The sequence below is a fragment of the Anser cygnoides genome, chromosome 5, assembly GCF_040182565.1.
Source record: "Anser cygnoides isolate HZ-2024a breed goose chromosome 5, Taihu_goose_T2T_genome, whole genome shotgun sequence".
NCBI lineage: Eukaryota > Metazoa > Chordata > Aves > Anseriformes > Anatidae > Anser > Anser cygnoides.
Genome location: NC_089877.1, coordinates 8,363,450 through 8,381,753, shown reverse-complemented (window position 1 = coordinate 8,381,753; position 18,304 = coordinate 8,363,450). Strand labels below are relative to the sequence as shown.

The window sequence follows — 18,304 nt, the reverse complement described above, 5'->3', positions numbered from 1 at the left end:
AAATGCAAATACATGTTTTTGGATTAGTTGAAATTTTTAATCACAGATAGCATTTTATTCTGCTGGTAAAGATAGAAACTGCTTTATAAACAGCTAGAAGAATAACACAACCCAAACATAATGTTTTGGTCTTTTGCATACCATCACAATAGGGGATATCACTAGCCATTTCTTGTGTTTACAGTCAAATTCTAAATCATTCCACATTATTCTGATTTTTCCTAGTCATGCATCAGAACTATTGTTTTAGATAGAATCCTCCCACTATTAGGATTTTATGTTCAAACTGATTTTCAGACTAACATGAAATTACATAGCTCAGTCAACTTAAAACATGCATTTCAACCTTTTAAATACTATCTGCTTGCTATACATAGATCAAAATACTTTTACTGGATATTTAGATTGCTCTTGTCCAGACTGTGCAGAAATCACAATACCTGAGAATATACCCAATAATTGTTTTTATATTGTGCAATACCAATGCAAATTTTATGAAAGAGGTAAGTCAACAGGATAGGTGCTGTGTGATTAAAGCAGAAACTGCCACTGAAAGGATGCTAGTGAAACTAGCAGTCATTCTCAGGAAGAAAGTCTAAGATAGATAGCACACAAGTTACTTTTTGATGACAGAAATAGCAATATTTGACCAGAAGAAATTCATTGTTCGTGGAACTGTTGAAAAGAAAAGGCAAGTGGAAAATACTAATGACATTATTCATCCATCATACCTACTTCAGGTCAGCCACATGAACATCCTAAACTGTCTTTTTCAAGATGCTCATAGAAAAGGCAGAGCCAAAGTATGACAAAAAACGTTATCAGTCTTGTAAATTTTAAGAGGAATGTCTCCAGTTATAAATTCCCATACTCAACTTCAGTAACACATGTTCAAATGTGAAAAATACATCTCTTACCCCAACAGAATCTACATTCCACAACTGACGTTGCACACCAAACAGGAGGTGCTACCTCTCCAAAGAAATACAATTCAAAATAAGACAAAGAAAACACACCATGAATAAAGTTTTGTGTTTTCTTGCCTTTTTTTCCCCTCTCTTTTTTTCACTTTCAAATGCAATTACAATAGCTTCAATGCCATTCTAACATGCACAAACATGCAACTCTCCTGAAGATGTTGCATACCACTAAAGGATTCCTAAAATACAATGTATTTCCTCCCCCCTGCCCATTTTTGCACATATATAGGCCCAAATGCCATATTTCTGACCCAGTTCTAACGTAACTCAGATTTGTTTTCTGGCAAGGGAGAAGACAGGAAAATGTAAAACATATTACAATTTCTTACAGTGGACTCAAGGTCCTCCAATAGCTGCAGTTTCTTACTCTTTAGAGTGAATAGCCCTTAGCTTTCTAGGCAGTTAACTGTAAATACTCATTTCAAATAGATTTGGTGGAACCAGGTTCAAGTCTAATCAGAACCAAACAGAATGTGGACCTGTACTTCGGTCTCCCATATCAAGTTCTGATCATTCAGCCTTAAAAAAATAAAGAAAAGTTTGAAATTTTATTAGAGGTATTAACTCAGTAAGAGTACTTTAGAAATTTTCTAAATTTTGACAGAACAGGAAAATTGTTTCATACCAGTTCAAATATGTAACAAATAGAAAAGAATTCTCTATTTATCTTGCCTCCTTGTTCAAATTTTATAAACATAACTATTATTTTTTCTAGTTTTAACTGCATAATTATAGACATTTTCAGCATAAAAAAAAAGAACTTTTCTTCAATGAATTATGAATCCTATTTGATATCCTCCATCAGTATATTGAGGGCTATATGCTAGGTGTGCAGTTCTACCATCAGAAGCCTGTACAGTGACTAAATGGAGATATTCGACTATGAAGATTGTAGTCTGGCAAATCTGTCTTTTTGAGAGTTGAAACAGAGCCAGCAATTGTTGACTGTGTTGCTTTTCCTCATTCATCCAGTGAGATGGATCTAGCATATCTGAAGTGAGGGTGTTACCACTTTTGTCAGGGTTTCAGAACAAAAAGAATCAAACATTCTACTTCCTTCAGATGCATTTGAGACCTTTCTTCCTGTCAAGATACCACCATTATTTGGTGAATTCACATCATTCTTTGCTTAATTGGTCCACTTTTTCCACTAACAGGTAAAAGTCTGGAAAGAAATAGTTACTGACTACAGAGAAGCAAAAATGCCTTTTTTTTTTTTTTTTGCAAAGCAGGATCAATCTGCTGAGCATTTTGCTAACTATACATTTAAAAAAAAAAAAACACAACACATTTCAATTGCTTTTTTTTAACCATGCTAGGTGAATGAAACTGCAAAAGAACTGCAAAGGGAAAGACTCATGTCCCAGTCAAATAACAAATATTATTTCTTTCAAGGAAAGGGAAAACGATGTGCTTCTGAAATACTCTTTTTGATTTGACTACACTATGACTTGGGATGTCCAAAATGAGGATGGTATGACAGGAAATTATCATCATATGCACCATATGTACTGTATACTGCCTTTATTCTTCCACTTTTCTTTGGACATCCGCTAAAAGACAGGATATTGGGCTAGATGAAATTCTAGTCTAACACAGTATTGCAATTTTATGGTCTTTTTGTTGTCAACTTATAAACAACAAATATGTTTGCCTTTTAAATCACTAGACTGCATGAAATACTATTCTGAAGATTTAAAAGTATTTCTATTTCATAGTTACTGTTGTATTGAATACCTGAGACAAAGATTTTCAATTTATTTTAAATGTGTGTATTTTGATACATTCATCTTTCATTGGAGGATCAGATAAAATGCAAATGTGAATTGCTCATAAACATATAACTTTTTCTTTGGCTTTAGTTCTCCTTCCCCCGTACCAAGCACTAAGTACAGGCTAGAATTTTCCCAACAGTTTTTCTCTTTCAGACTCATTTGTTTCTTTCCATTCCCATACAACCTTTTTTCTTGTGCTGGCAAACGCATTTAGGGGGCTGTGCAGTGAACCAGATTCTAGAAACCATTCCCGATTAAAACTGACAATTTTAACTGGTTTATTTTTGACCTACATCAACTTCCCTATGTGGTTCACTGAATGATGGAACAAAACCCTTGTGCTGTCAGTGGAGCTGCAGAAGAGCTACAATGATTGGGCACAAATGGTGGTGGCCAGGACTGCTTCTTTTAGTGATAGTGCTGGAACACACTGATTTGAAATGTACTCAAAACTGTGGCCTCTGTTGCTTTTGGATACCTTTTACAAGCAGTCCATACATCTCTAAGGCCTCATAGATAACGGTCTACGGCAAAATATCCCCATTTTAAAAAAAATAGACAAATATTGATTAACATTTTTTCATGCTACTAATTTGTTGTGATGTTCAAAATTCACTGCTGAACCATTTTGCTCAAATGTACAGACAAATTGGATCTCTGTATTTTGATTACCCTTATCATATCAAACATAGAAGTGTTATTATTCAGTTGCATGCAATTTCTTGATATATTTTAACACCAATGCTGAGAATAACAAAACTAGTTTTATATTGCAAAATATGGGGTATGTATCACAAGCCATATTAGAAGACAGATAAATGATCTTTCCTTAACTGAGACATAGTTCTCTCAGGTATTATTTTTGTGTATTAAAATTGTAATAGTCCTACAGACTTGAAAAACTCTGGATTACACAATTCAGAGAAAGTGGATTTCAAATACTCCAGGCATTCAAAATGCCTTACATGTAGTGGAATCTTTGCAAAGTATTTCATGTTGTCAATCAGACTTATGTTGAAAAGTATCTAAAAATACTTTTTAAATACTTATTTCAAATATATCACAGAGTAATAATAGAAACTAGGTGATATAAAGTGTATGAGCCATACTTGTTTTAGGACAATTACATATAACGTTATAGATTTACCTGACAAAGAAAGCGTATTGCTGTAAAACCTATTGAATTGCCAAGAAGGTACTAAAGAGGAAAAAAGATTCTTGCATATAGTGTAACTTTAAAATAGATTGCTACAAGGTTACAGTGCCATAGATTTTAAGAGAAATATTTTAGCTACTGAATATTTATAATTAATTCTTTAAAAAATAAAAGAAAATATTTTCAAACATATAACCTCAGATAATCTTAAAAATAACATTACTTGATAATAAAACCTCAGATAAAATGTATTGTTAGACAGCACTCACAAAACTAGAAGAAATAGGCATAATCTGAAGCAAGGTGACTACTGGGCAAAAACAGGCAGATTAAAGAGCAAGGGGGTGATCAGGGGAAAAGGTGCGCTGAGGTAAAATTCTCCTTATGGAATATGAATGTACATAATAGCCCAGTTCTGTTGAATCCCACAGCTTTGTAATTTAAAGGGTTTTTGATTGCTTTTTCAAAGAATAATCTATAGTTATATGAAATCAAAAAAACAGTGGTAGCAATGAAGGTAATCTGGAGGTGCATATAGACATGCTAATAAACAAAGGTTACCTTTTCAATTTGATTTTGTGAGGCAACATAGTTATCCTGCCCTGTGCAGTTCTTAAACACTATACATCTGTCAGATTTCTTCTCAACAATTTTTTACATGCAGTTGGAAATGACAGATTTGGTTTTCTTTTTCTTGACACCATTATGAAGAACCAGGCCATTCACTGTCCAAGTTACTTTCCTCATTAATGACAGATGGTCTGAAAGAAAAAGAAAAAAAAAGTCAATATTTGGCTTCAAAATTAAAAACGGACACATCATGCTCACCTTTCCCTATTACCTTAAAAATACACACTGGCCTGCCTCCACTTTGAGCTCGTATTGTCTGAAATACTACCACCAGCTTCCTACTAACCGTGACATAAGCTGTAGCAAGCTGTCTGCAGTGATAGCCTGCATAAATCATCATTCCTGAAGGGAACAGATGTTCAGGGTATGAAAGAGTAATACCACAATTTAGTCATAATTAAAATTCACCTTAGCATGCCTCTATCAGTGAGCAGAGAGGAACATTTCACTTCTCACCTACAAAAATGAAATGCCTCTCATTTCTTCTGCTTCAGGAAAATTAAGCCTGAACCTTTTGTACATCGCTTGAGTTTCATATCTGACACTGCATCATAGAAATGACATTTTTATTTCACTTCAACTGTTAGTTTTCTTCTTTTCCAAACACTAGAAAATGACCTCTAAATGGTGTAGCGCTTCTGCACAAAATGCAGTTACAATTAAATCTTTAGAATATCATTGTACATTGCATGCAAAATATAAACAGGAACTACCTAGCTATAGACCAAACTGTGGCAATAATCATTGTACTGGTAATAATTTGGTTAGAGCTGAATATATTCAAAACTTAGGGGCTGAAGGTCTATAAAAATTATTTAGTAATGTAAGGTCACTAAAATCAGTGGGAGTTAGATGATTAGCTCAGTTAAAAATCTGATCCTTAGACTTGTAACTGCAATTGATGTTAATGGGATGTGTCTATACACACCATTTCAAAAATGTAAGCCTCATACTGCTATTATTACAGTGACGCATGACAGCTCCTTTGAAAAACTGGTTTCAAGTCACAAATCTTTATATCATGAGGCTACTTTATTATGAAATACAAAGCATATACTGATTACATTAATAGATGTGTCTTCTCTAAACCACAAAAACATAAGCGGCTGGGCTTTACGTAGTGATTTGAAGGTCTGAGAAAAAAGATAATTTATTGTGCCATCAACATTGATATTGGCAATTAATGTGAAAAAAAAAGTCATTAAACCACGGATTAGTTTACCAAGTAAATATCTTTATTGACTGTCAACCTATAGAGGTTCACACTAGATTCTAAAGTCCATGGATCAGATCTTCAGTGAATGTAAATTAGCAAATATTATTGAATTAATTTCAACTACAGTAATTTACCATGACTGAGAATGTTTATTTATAAATCTACTAAGTTAGTAGGGGTAACTTTGTAATCAAAGTTACTTCTCAGTAAGTAACAGAATTTAATTTTGAGGCATTTACAGAACTGTGAAGTTTGTCTTCCTCCACAAGGATACATCTACATTAACATTCTAGTTCAAACAAAAACTGCAATTTTTAAGTGAGGAAGCTATAGCTTCCACAATGTATTTTGATTCACTTCACAGAGCAGTTTCAGAGTATGCAAATTGATGTTTTTTGCATGAAACTAAACCAATGGATGTGCTCCAGAAGTGTACCTAAAGCCCCTCCGTAAGTCCACTGCACAGAAAAGAGTTAGCTCACAGTAAAATCTCTCACAATGTGTGCAGTATGGACAGAGGTTCCTTTGTACTAACTGCTTCATCCCACAGATCTGCTTTTCATGTGATCTACATCTGTGTTAAAAAGTTGTAACTTCATTTTCCTGATCTTTTCTCCAGAGCTCTTCCTGTTCCTTGTAAATTTCTTAACTTTGCCTTAATTTTATTTTTCAAACACCACACATGCACTTGCAGTTGTCAGGAAGGTATTCTGTAGTTGCTGTGAAATCCAGTTTGGCATGAGCACATCATATGAACTTGTTAGGAATCTGCTGCTAAAACTCAAAACATTCCCTCTGTCATTAATCAGGTTCCAGCATCAAAGGACTTTGCCAATGCCAGTTGTACTAAGCAGACTCTTAGGGTACAAGTAGCCTTTTATAATAGCATATATAAAACCAGAACACACTGGGTTCTAACCTCCAACAGCTTAAAGTAACAATGCTAGACTGAGAAAAGCAGGAAGAGTTCACTGAATAGCATTAACAATCTGTGCATTTCAGTCTTTATTAAACAACTAGGAAGTGTTCATCATTATTGATTTGTTATTCATGCAGGAAGCATGAATTTTTTGCTACTGTCTTAGAAGTGGGACCCTTAAAAACTTGCAGAGGATTGCACAGAAGAGCTTAAAATAAACATCTCTTTAAAAGGACATGCTCAACCATCAAAGGATATAAACCACTTATCCACACAGAAAGGTTACTTTTAAACTTCATGAACAGCAACAGTTTGTGAAGACATTTTTCTTATGGACATTATTTTTTTTATTTTATACTCCCACTTGTGTATAAAGATTATTTTGGTTAACTATGTAGGATACCCTGTCCACACAGCATATAGGACAGCCTGACTATCTCTTGGTACCTCCATCAATACACATTCCAAGTGGTAAGAGACCGTAGTAATGAGAAAGATTCACATGAACAGCGTATCTTGAATCACACCTACACGTGACCTATCCAGAAAACTGATTTTGGAATAAAGAGGTGGTTGCAAGACCAGTTTACCTACTGGGAGAAAAACATCTCTACTAACATTGGGGAACAGATCTTAAGATTTCAACTAAGCAATACCAGCGAGTAAAAACATGGATTGACTATCATTTGCGAATTTTTCAAATAGGTGTGTTTTCACAGAATTTGCAGAAGGCCCAGCCTTGGATGAGGGAGCTCTAACATGCATTGAAAAGTTTAATCTAAGGCTGTCCCATGATTAAATTTGATAGGGTATTAATTTATACAGTTATTGGACACATTATATGCTATTTCATATCTAAGCAAGTGTTACAAGTTGGCTGGGATAACAGCAAAAGAATGTTTTTCTGTTTAGGTATCGAAACTAAGTGTAGTTTAATTTCTTCCTGTGCAGAGCAGTACTTGGAAAAGAAGTGGCAGCTGATTTAGATTATAATGAAAGATGACAGAAGGTGAAACACAGAGATTGCTTGGCATTGAATGATAAGAGCTAGTAGATGCCTTCAGGCAAATTTAAGAAGATTACATCTGCTTAAGCCAAAGAATGTGATGAAGAAAAAATTTGCCTACCCTTTAAGGTTACATCTACAATATCCCTTAAGGCTGGCTGGAGAATTGCTCTGAAAGACAAGCTTGTCTATATTCTACAGTATAAGCCTGCGAGGAGGCTTCAAGCACAATAGGAATAAGCCTTCTGGGAATCTCAATGGCCAAAAAATGCTAAACACGACCATTTCTTCCCAGCCTTGACTGAACAAGATGTTAATGTGGTTGTTACGCACACAGAGGGCAGGCACTACAAGGCAATTAATATACTTCTGCCACTTCAGAACCATGTAGACATAAAATCAGGCACTTGAGTGTCTTCGTGTTCCCTTATTTTCAACAAATTACTTTTTCTACCTGAAATTGTCTGAACACTAATGTTGCTGCACGCCCTTAAGCCACCATGATCCTATCTGATCTGAGAAGCTTGGCAGTTATCTTTTGGGACTCACAAACCAGGAATCCTCTATACAGATATAGAAAAGAGAGAAAAGATAGGCTTCTTGCAGGGGAATAATAAAAGGACATGAGAAAGCAGTCACAGCTGCATCATGGGAAAATTTAACTAAATATAAGGGGAAATAAATCACAGTAATTAACCAGTGGAATGGCTTGCCCAGAGAGGTAGAGGAATTTCCATCTTTGGAAATTTTCAAAACTTGACTGGACAATGCCCCCAGCAATCTGTCCTACTGTTGAAGTTAGCCCTGCTTTGAGCAGACTGCACCAGATGACCTGCAGGGGTCCCTTTCAATCTAAATTATTCTGTAGTTCTCAGTAATCTGCCACTGTGCAGCAAATAGTTGTAAAAGCTACTGCCAACCATAACATACCTTAATTTGTTAGGTCCTAACCACTAAGCACTTGATACTGCAAATTTACAAATCTTAATCCAGCTTTTTCTACACATAATTTACATATATTTTAATGCCAGAATGTACCATAATTTTCAAAAAATAAATTATATGGCTGGTATTATGCTTAATGTTAGCTGTTGAAATGGTATAAACAAGATCAGCAACGCTGCAAACAATTCACTACAGGAAGTGGAACTACAGAACTCAGCAAATTAAAATTACAGTTAGAACTGTGGACAAGCAGAATATATTACCTAAATGGAAGTAACTCTGCCAAAACACACAGTAACACTGCTACTGCTAGTTAAAGTGGTTGCAAATCTTTAATCATCTCAAGATGGCAGAGTTACAGTTCAAAAATTCTTATGCCATGGAATCCCTTCCTGCAGCAAAAGGCTTCTTAATGATATGATGACATAGAAGCTTGCTAATCAGTATGAAGAATACCACTTTCAGAATAACAAATATAGATTCATAAAGCACATAAATTTTAATCTGAAATTCCCTAAGTACTGACCAGACCATTCATGGTCTAAATCCAGGTTTATGTTACATATACTTCCTATTACAATAAACTTATTTCAAACTACACTAATTCAGTTTTCTTGTCTTCCCAACACCTATCTCCTTCATTCATGATCACTTTATACCATCATTGCATAACAAGATTTACAGAGTTATAAGAAACTTTCTTCAAATTATAAAACGGAATAGACTTATAGGCTTAAAGGGACTACCAAATGGTATTCCAAATATGACAATATTTTATGCTATGTATTGTATTATTTTTATATACACACACCTTACTTTAACTTCTTTCCCTTTCCTCTCACCTTGACAGAAATAAATACTAACAGATACCCAATACAACTTCGATAACCTCTTGAATAAAAAACTTAGTCTGCAAAAAAAATATTTTAATCTATTAAAAAAGGACATAATTTTCTTTGCTAACATTTTATAAAATTCTGAAAATCGAGTGATACATTTTAAAGGGAGAGTAATGGAGAAGTGAATCTGCAATTCATCTTATATACTAATACAATTGTTTTAATGTAATAAATACAAAATTCTCTAAAATACATTTATGGAATAAGAACGAACGCCTAAGTTTCCTAAAATATAAAACATTCTAGTGGTAACAACATGTGAAGTCGCATTCAATTACATCTTTTGTTCAAATTAGAGATGCCTCTGTATTTGGGAAATATATTATGCCCAGGTCACATTCCTGTGTTTAGGTAAGTTTACAGTCACTCCCTTTTCTTTAAATACTTGAGAGTTTTGTTGTTTCTACATGTTCTGAAGTGTCATCATTTATTACCACAGGCACAATTGCTATATTTAACTAATAATGACAGCAGTTGTCATTAAATTTTAAACTCACTAATGCAAGTCTGACATATTATTTGAAGTATGTCTTAATTCTAAATTTGATTAAAATTACAAACATCCCATCTTTTCTGCCAATCAAATATTTCATCCCCTTGCCCTGAAGTTTTCTATGAACTCTTCATAAAAAGAGGTCATGGTATTAGTGTCCATTTAAACTAGTAAAGACCCCCAGGTTGTGAAAATACTTTTACACACTTTTTCCGAAGCACAAATATAAATTTAGCTTCATCAATGAATGATGAATGTTTTCCACCATGTTTTGTGTGACAGAAATCTGAAATCTACAAAAATCAAATTAAATTATCTTGAAAAATGAATGTACATTTTGCTTTGTCAAATAACTGAAAATAGACATACGATTAGCAATTAATACTGCTAATACAAATCTTACAAGATAAACATGGAATCGATATTAAAAGTTAAGCAAAAGTTCCTATGATTATACTTGAACAGTCCAGAAGCAATGAAAATTGTTTCAAGAAATCCAAAATTTGGTGGCGCTAGTTTAAAATAATGTCATTTCATATGAATTCTTCCCTTATTTACACTCAAGTAAAGCTGAAATTATCTGGGGAATTAAGCAAGTGTAAATGTGAAACAGAATAAATAAGGAGCCCTTAAGAGACTGCACCAACACATCATGCTAAAAACATTTAGAGACTGGATGAAGGGTTAAAGCTCTTTGTCTCTGTCTTAGCCCAAAATTCCATTACTAGGTTGATAGTTTACAATGCAGACAATTTTCTTCTGTTTGGCGGACAGGTGAGAGAATTTCTCTTGGTCACCATTCCTCTCATTTTTTCCTTGAACTTCTAGATTTCCTGAATTAGCATGATAATGCTTGGAAGACTGTTTTATTCTGGATTGGGAAAGATTTCTCCATTCTGCACAGCTGGCAACCAATTTTTGTTAGAGAGAGTTATACCAAGGGTCAGAAATTCAATTATAAATTACTTTAAATAGATTCTTACTGCAGTCTCTAGATTAGCAGGGATACAGACCTCAATGTTTTGCATTTCTTGAAGAATGTTTCATCTTAACAGTCCTGATTAGTGCAAACAAAGGAACTAAGACAAAGGTTCTACAGGCCAAGATCATTAGCTGATGTTATGTGAAAGGTACAGAAAAAACTTTATTACAAGCTCTGGTTCTTTGTACGCATAAGGATGTCTCAGAATTTACACTGGATCTGTCTTCCGGGATACCTCTGGGGAGGTTTTAGGTCAAATTCAACTACTGATTAAACAGAGCTGTACTTTTCACATTTAATGACATTCTGTTTGCTCTACGTTATTGCTTCCATTTTTTATTCAAAATATATTTTTAAAACTAAATTTGGAAAGTAGTTTTCCAGTCTAGAAAATAGCATTATTCTTGTTGTATTACAGTATTGCTGACTTTAAGCACTTTGGTGATTTTTCTGTCCTGACCAATTTACCTTACCTGGTTTTATACATATATATATATATATATATGTGTGTGTGTGTGTCTGTATAAAAAAGGTAGTACATACAATACTTTTATACACACACACACACACACAATATGTTTGTATGTGTGTATGTATACACACACACACACACATTATCACTTTTGGCTATCAATTTACAACTTCTAGTTAAGTTGTCATCCTCATTCCATAAAGCTTATTGTACACTACAAGAAATCAGTCTGGTCAACCTGTCATGGTGGAAAATTTACTTACAAACCAGTAACGTCATCAAGCTAAAGTACGCCACAAAGGCTTCTCATATTTCTTTAAGAATCCACCAAGGTTAATGCACAGGAGATTAAAGTCTAAGTCTGGAAAATAAAGTTAAAGCCTGACAACAAACATTTATTTTGGTTATTGAACCATCAATAAGAATAATCTCTGTTTTACTGGCATCTCTCTCAATGAGCAGGGTTTTTACCATTCTAGCTTTAAGGATACGGTTTAGTGGAGGACTTGTTAGTGTTAGGTCAGAGGTTGGACTAGGTCATCTTGGAGGTCTCTTCCACCCTAGATGATTCTGTGAATCCGTGATATGATCAAGCTAATTTCTAAGTAAAGTATCCAATTCCATTTTGATATATGATGAATCAAGAACAAACTTCTATAGCTTAGAACAAACAAATCACTGTTCAGATCTTCTTATCCCATAAGTCAGTTGAGCTCATAGTATATGATGACATACATAAAATATTCCTAAAAATTTACAGAAATATAGCATATTCCTTTTTCAGATCAAAATTCCAGTACATATGCATTTAAATAATAGTATATAATACAGTAATTACAAGAAAAATTGTAATACAATGCATGAACTTTAAATTCATAGGTGTTTTTTTCTGAAAATGAAATGTAACATGACAACTGCAGTTTTTACCTATTGATAAGAAAAAGCACTATATTATTTTTATGCTTGGAAGTGAAACATTTCCAAATTAATCAATAATCAGAATGGGGAGAATCAATCATTTAACTTACACTTACTCCTTACAGAAAAGGAAGTCTTATTTTAAATGTACTCACAAAGATTCTTGTCAATTGGAACCTGTCTTGGTAAACTATTAAATGGTGTAGATCATACGGCATCTAAGTGTTCTTAAACAGAAAAAAAATTCTCTCTTCATTTGAATACAAACCTGAAATGCAGCACTAAGAACACTAAACATGAATTACTTTTTTTAATGTCCCCTTTTTGACAGTATATCAATAAAAGACACAAAGTCTTATTATGTTTAGTTTCACTTTTAACATACAATAATGCAAACTTATACATCTTACAATTATAAATCTAAAAGGGAGGATTACAGATATTTAGGCAAAGTAGTAAAAATGTGAACTTTTATTTACTAATTGTTTCTACATCTAGTGTTCATAGACAGTAGCAACACAATGTCAGAATTGTTAGATCATGCTAAACAAGGTTTAAATATTTATAAAAATTATTGTTGAATAGAAAATAAAAGGTACACTCATCCACAATTAAATGCAATAAGTTAATATAGAATACACTACCTATTTTAGTTCTTCACTATTTTAAAAATATTCATAAAAATAATTTTAAAAATCTATAATAGTGAATTTATTTTAATTTGAGACAAAAAAATCTCAATACCTAAAATAAAATGTACTGTACTGTTGATTTTTTTTTAAGTTATAGTTCTAGAATGATTCTTTCACTTTGCTATATTGGGACAAAAATTCGATAGAAGCATGCTTTCCAACATTCTTAAAGGAACAGTACAGGATACAGTGTGCTTTAATCCAGCCACCAAACTAGCATAGCAAGCTGTGTAATAGAACATGAGTACCTTTTCACTTATGGTGCACAAACCACAGGACACACAACACTTCCTTTAATACGGTGATCCATAGAAAGAGACCTGAAGATTGGCCATAAACAACACTCTGCACCCCGGTAATAAAATGGATTAACCAGATGAAGTGCCTATGTGGTCTGCAAAGTGGACCATGCTTCATGCAAAGAAGCCTTGTCACTATGACTTACAAAAAATACAAGAACATGGCATATCAACAACAGTATTTTGGCCAAAATGCTGTCTTTAGGACCTGATTCAGTTTAAGATTAACACAGCTAAATTAGCTGTCTACTACATGTAAATTACCTATATGTGATCTGCACATCTTAGCTCCCATTATAGGCAGTGAAGGTCTAGTCAGTGTAGTCATATAAATATATAAATGCTTAACTTCACTACTCTGAAGACACCTGCAGAAATCACTGATGTTACTCTTAGTAGTACAGAGTGAATGAGACCTGAACATAATGGTTTTGTATTGCAGTCTAAATCCATAACTGACCAATCACCCAAAGCTCCTTTATCTCCAACTTAGTAACTCTGAAGCATGATCAAGTTGAACAGCTAACACAGAAACTTAAAAATTATTGAATGGAAGCTTACAAGTGGCCATGGTTTACATAACAGCATGACTGATTAAATGCACAAACCCTTTAGGAAAGAACAATAGCCAAGTAATTATTTTATCATTCAAGGTTGCTAAATGCTAATTTAAATGAATTAAATTCAATTGAAAGAACTTAGTTTCAGTTTAAGAAATTGGTAGCTAATGAAGAAAAAACGAAGCTGTACACTGCTGAGACACCTGAAATTCAATTACAAAGAGGTGTGGGAGTACTATAAGAACTGACAGGATAAACAAGAGGAATTAAAAAGCAGAAATAAGAACAACCAATATTTTTTCAAGTTCAGTAACTGTTAGATATACAATTGTCTGCAAACAAACACTCAAGTACATGATATTCCATACATTTCCAATGAACAATTAATTAAACATGATCATTGACCTTCACTATATATAAATTATATGGAAGAACAACATACCACATTACATCTTTGGCACAGTTCTGCAACCTACTAGTTCACAATAGTCCCCCCCTAAATATGTTTTAAATGCTTGAGACTTGGTACCTTCTTGTTTACTAAACTTCTATTGGAATAAGACCCTAACTGATATGTCACATGTACTTATTATAAAGATTGATAATTAAATCAAAAAAAGTGACAGCTTTAATTTTTTTTTATCTCAGATGACAAAATTTAACAAATTATCTCTGTATCCTCATTAACTTCACCCAAATGTCAATTTAATATACCAGAAAGATGAGAAAGTGAATAAATCCAAATAAGCTGGACGAAGCTATCAACATCTCTGGGAATGTCAATTTATCCAGGTATTTATACCGCTTGAAGCAATGAAGGTACACACAAGATGTTATACTCTTGAACCACCACATTGTAACTGGTTCAGTATTTGAAATACAGATTTCAACAAAGGTTGTAAATACCTTGTAAATATTTGTGTGTAACTATATACATAAAAAGTCTCATTTCTATGTGATCACATGTACATATTTGCAGGGCTGGGACTTTACAATTTATCACTGATCTCCCATTCCCACGCAAAAGGATTTGATACTGCTGTTTGACCTTGTTATCTATGTGTTAAGAATTTAAATGCAGCAATCAGTATGTTTATACTGATAAGTCATACTACTCCATGCTGTATTCCCAGTCTTGGGCTGGAGAAGGAAAATATAAAATACATACTGTACGTCCCTATGTATACTCCTACATCTCTAAAATCTATCTTCAATATATTGAAACTAATTTAAAGTATATATATTTTTGACCCATATTACCATATATGTACAAATAAGAAAAATATAAGCAAAAAAAGTACTATGGAATGTCATATAGAGATTAATGAACATCAGTTCTGATTTTTGAGCACATGGAATTCTACATTATTAACTGTCATTTTCTAGTTCTATTAAACTTGTAAACAGGAGTATTAAAAGGCCTATTTTCTGGTATTGGTGTCTTTTCTACTTAAAGCAGTGACTTTTTCCTGTTATACTTACCCTTTTAATGGACACACAATATGCTACTTTGTGCCCAAACTCACCTACTCTTTCTTTTCTCAAAAGACAAGGCACATCTGCCACCTGCTCTAGTCTGTGTCCCAGCAACAACTGTCGAGCAGCGAAAAGATTGATTATCAGTCAAAAACCATTCAACAACACCAGATTTTGGTAGGTTAAGCTTGCTGATCCAGCAAGAGATGGTGTGAAATTTTCAGTAACATGTGCCAACATTTTGGTGCTAAAAGAACAGCAGTGCATGTCACAATGAAACACAGCCAAAGATATGCAGACAAAGCACAGAAGTTTTTGTTTTGAACTTGGCTTGAAAAAGGAAAATGAGAGAAAGAAAAAAAGACTCACTTGATGAATTTGAAAATCTATCATAACACTCGGATATACGCAGGAAGAAACTATAGTAACAAATTATAGTGGTACCCATATAAAAATGCTACAATAATAGTATTATTTCAGTGATTTGTACAATACAAATAGCAATTTTATCACACGCTTTTGCAAGAATAAATACAAAGATTTGTGCCTTTTACTGAATATATAGGTCATTCACTATAGCCATTCTAGTGAATGGGTCATCTGTATCATACTCACAATAATTTTCACGCTATCAACAACAGCTTATCACATGTAAAATTGATGATGTAAGACACAGGTTTACTTACATAAGTTTCATCCATGAATACCTCCACAAATATGCAAACATGCCTTTAATTACAGGACTTAGATAATAAAAGCTCTACTAATTAATATTAGATTTTTATGGATATACAGAGAGCTACGTAGTAGTCATTTTCTTAGGCTAATAGCCAGTTATGAGTACTATCTAGATATTTTCAAATGTTATCTGCATTGAGTAATATTAATATATGTGAAAGAATTAAAGAACAGTCATTGTTTCAATATTTACAAATTCAGAATGGAATATTTAACACTAATGTCTCATAATACTTCCCAAGGTGACAAATGCTATTTAAAAATTACATAGAAAAATAAAACCAAAGATTCGTATCTAAAGAAACTACGTAAGAAAAATAAGCATGCCCGAAAGCATAAAGAGTATATATAACATATATAATATCCATATAAAATAAGCTCACTCACTGAATTATTTCTCTTCTGATTTTCTTCTTTGCTGTCCCTAACGTTTTAAAATATACAGCACTCATTTTACTAATCCAAGATTATACAAATTGAACTGTTTCATATAATGGTAGACATTTCACTGTAATTGCTTCTACCTACACATACACTATCCTAATAATAATTTTGCTTTTTATAATATATTAGCTTATATTAATTAAAGGTTCTTTATCACAAATTCCAGTTGAACTAATCATTGGCATCTTCAGTTTGATACCGGACTCTATTTAAGTTAATGTTCTAAAATGTTGTCACAAATTTGTTGCAGAAATCTCAGAAATTTATTCATGATCTTAACATATGATAAAGAAAACGATTTACATTCACATTCAAAATGTGAATGATTCAGAAATAGTTTCCCCTTGTAAAAAATATAACATAATTACCAGATTGGTAAAGGAATGAGAAGAGAAGAAAAGAAAATTGTTAATAATGGTCTCACTGAACAATTAAAAATTAATAAAGCATGGTAAAGTAGATATTCCATATTGATGGATTATACTTCCAAAAAATTTAAAACAATGACATTAATGAATCCAATCTTACATTCTGGGTTATTTTTACTAGTGGAATATGCTTAATTAATTATGTCTGTTTTATGTCACTGAAACTAAACAGTAAATTCAATAATCTCTTTACATTTTCACCATTTAACCTCCTGCAGGCTCCCTAATGTCTATTCAGATCTATATTAAATTAAGTACCAATGCTAATGAAGGGCAATAAACGTGGCTGTCAGTAGATTTTTCTTTCATTAAGCACATTATCCTCTTACTGAGCTGTAAATGAGTAAACATTAGTTTTGTTAAACCATGCAAAAAGATAGGATGAAAATCATTTTTAATTGCAACCCTTAAGCCACTTGCTGGGGGTTCTCAGTTTTGTTTTTTACCTTTAATTTTTTTTGAATGGATCTATAAAGGTCTCTTCCGCTGAAATATAAATGTCGGCATCATGGGGTACGTCTTTAGGTTCTAGCGCCTCAGTGTCGCCTGCCAAGAACACTCATTGTGCAGCCATGTTCAGGTTCAGCTTTTCAGTGCACTCCTCCAGCAGCTAAATGAATACAAGAGGTAAGGAATGCTGATTACAAACATATTTATTTTATGATCAACATTTGGTCAGGAAAAAAAAAAGGGGAAACCAGAAATCCATTCTCAACTAATTTACCAATCAATTAACAGCATTATATGTCCTTCAGTGTTTTAGTGATTACTACCAGAAGTCATGGGATAACAAGATGAGAAAAACATATACCCTTAAAAGGACTGGTTTAAAAGTTGTGCTGTTGTGCTCTTGCCTTTTAATGACAACTAATATTGTACATTTTTCAATTCTGTATTTCTGCAATTTATTTCACTTAGTGCTTATAAGAATTTTTAACAAGTCACGTTTTAGGAACAGCGTAAAAAGGAAGAAGAGTTTCATGTAAGTTTACTTTAAAGGAAAAAAGGATTTTTGTTAGGATTTAGAGCAAAAGCTATAATTGTGCATGTAAGAAAACTTTTATTAGAGGTTCCTGAATTAATTAAGCACAGAGAAACTTCAGCAAAGATCTTTCCTGCGCCATTCTTGTAAGCTATGACTTTGATTACATTTGGCTGCTGTTTAATAACTTCAGATACTTCAAACGCCTTCTGGACATGCCAGAATTTTGAAACAGAGAAGCAGACAGCACTGCTAATTCTGTTGAAAAAATTCAGGTTAGGATATTAAAAAAAT

General features: G+C 33.2%; 1 long non-coding RNA gene across 4 annotated transcripts in view; it reads right to left on the bottom strand.

Annotated features, from left to right (window-relative positions):
* LOC106033968 (uncharacterized) overlaps positions 1-18,304 on the bottom strand; it is a 51,263-nt gene that overhangs the window by 15,882 nt on the left and 17,077 nt on the right. For all 4 annotated transcript variants that reach the window (XR_007157737.2, XR_010831959.1, XR_010831960.1 and 1 more), the window contains exons 3-4: positions 17,475-17,638; positions 4,473-4,672 (exon numbers count right to left, since the gene is read on the bottom strand). This is a non-coding gene — a long non-coding RNA (uncharacterized lncRNA). The remainder of the gene's footprint in view (positions 1-4,472; positions 4,673-17,474; positions 17,639-18,304) is intronic.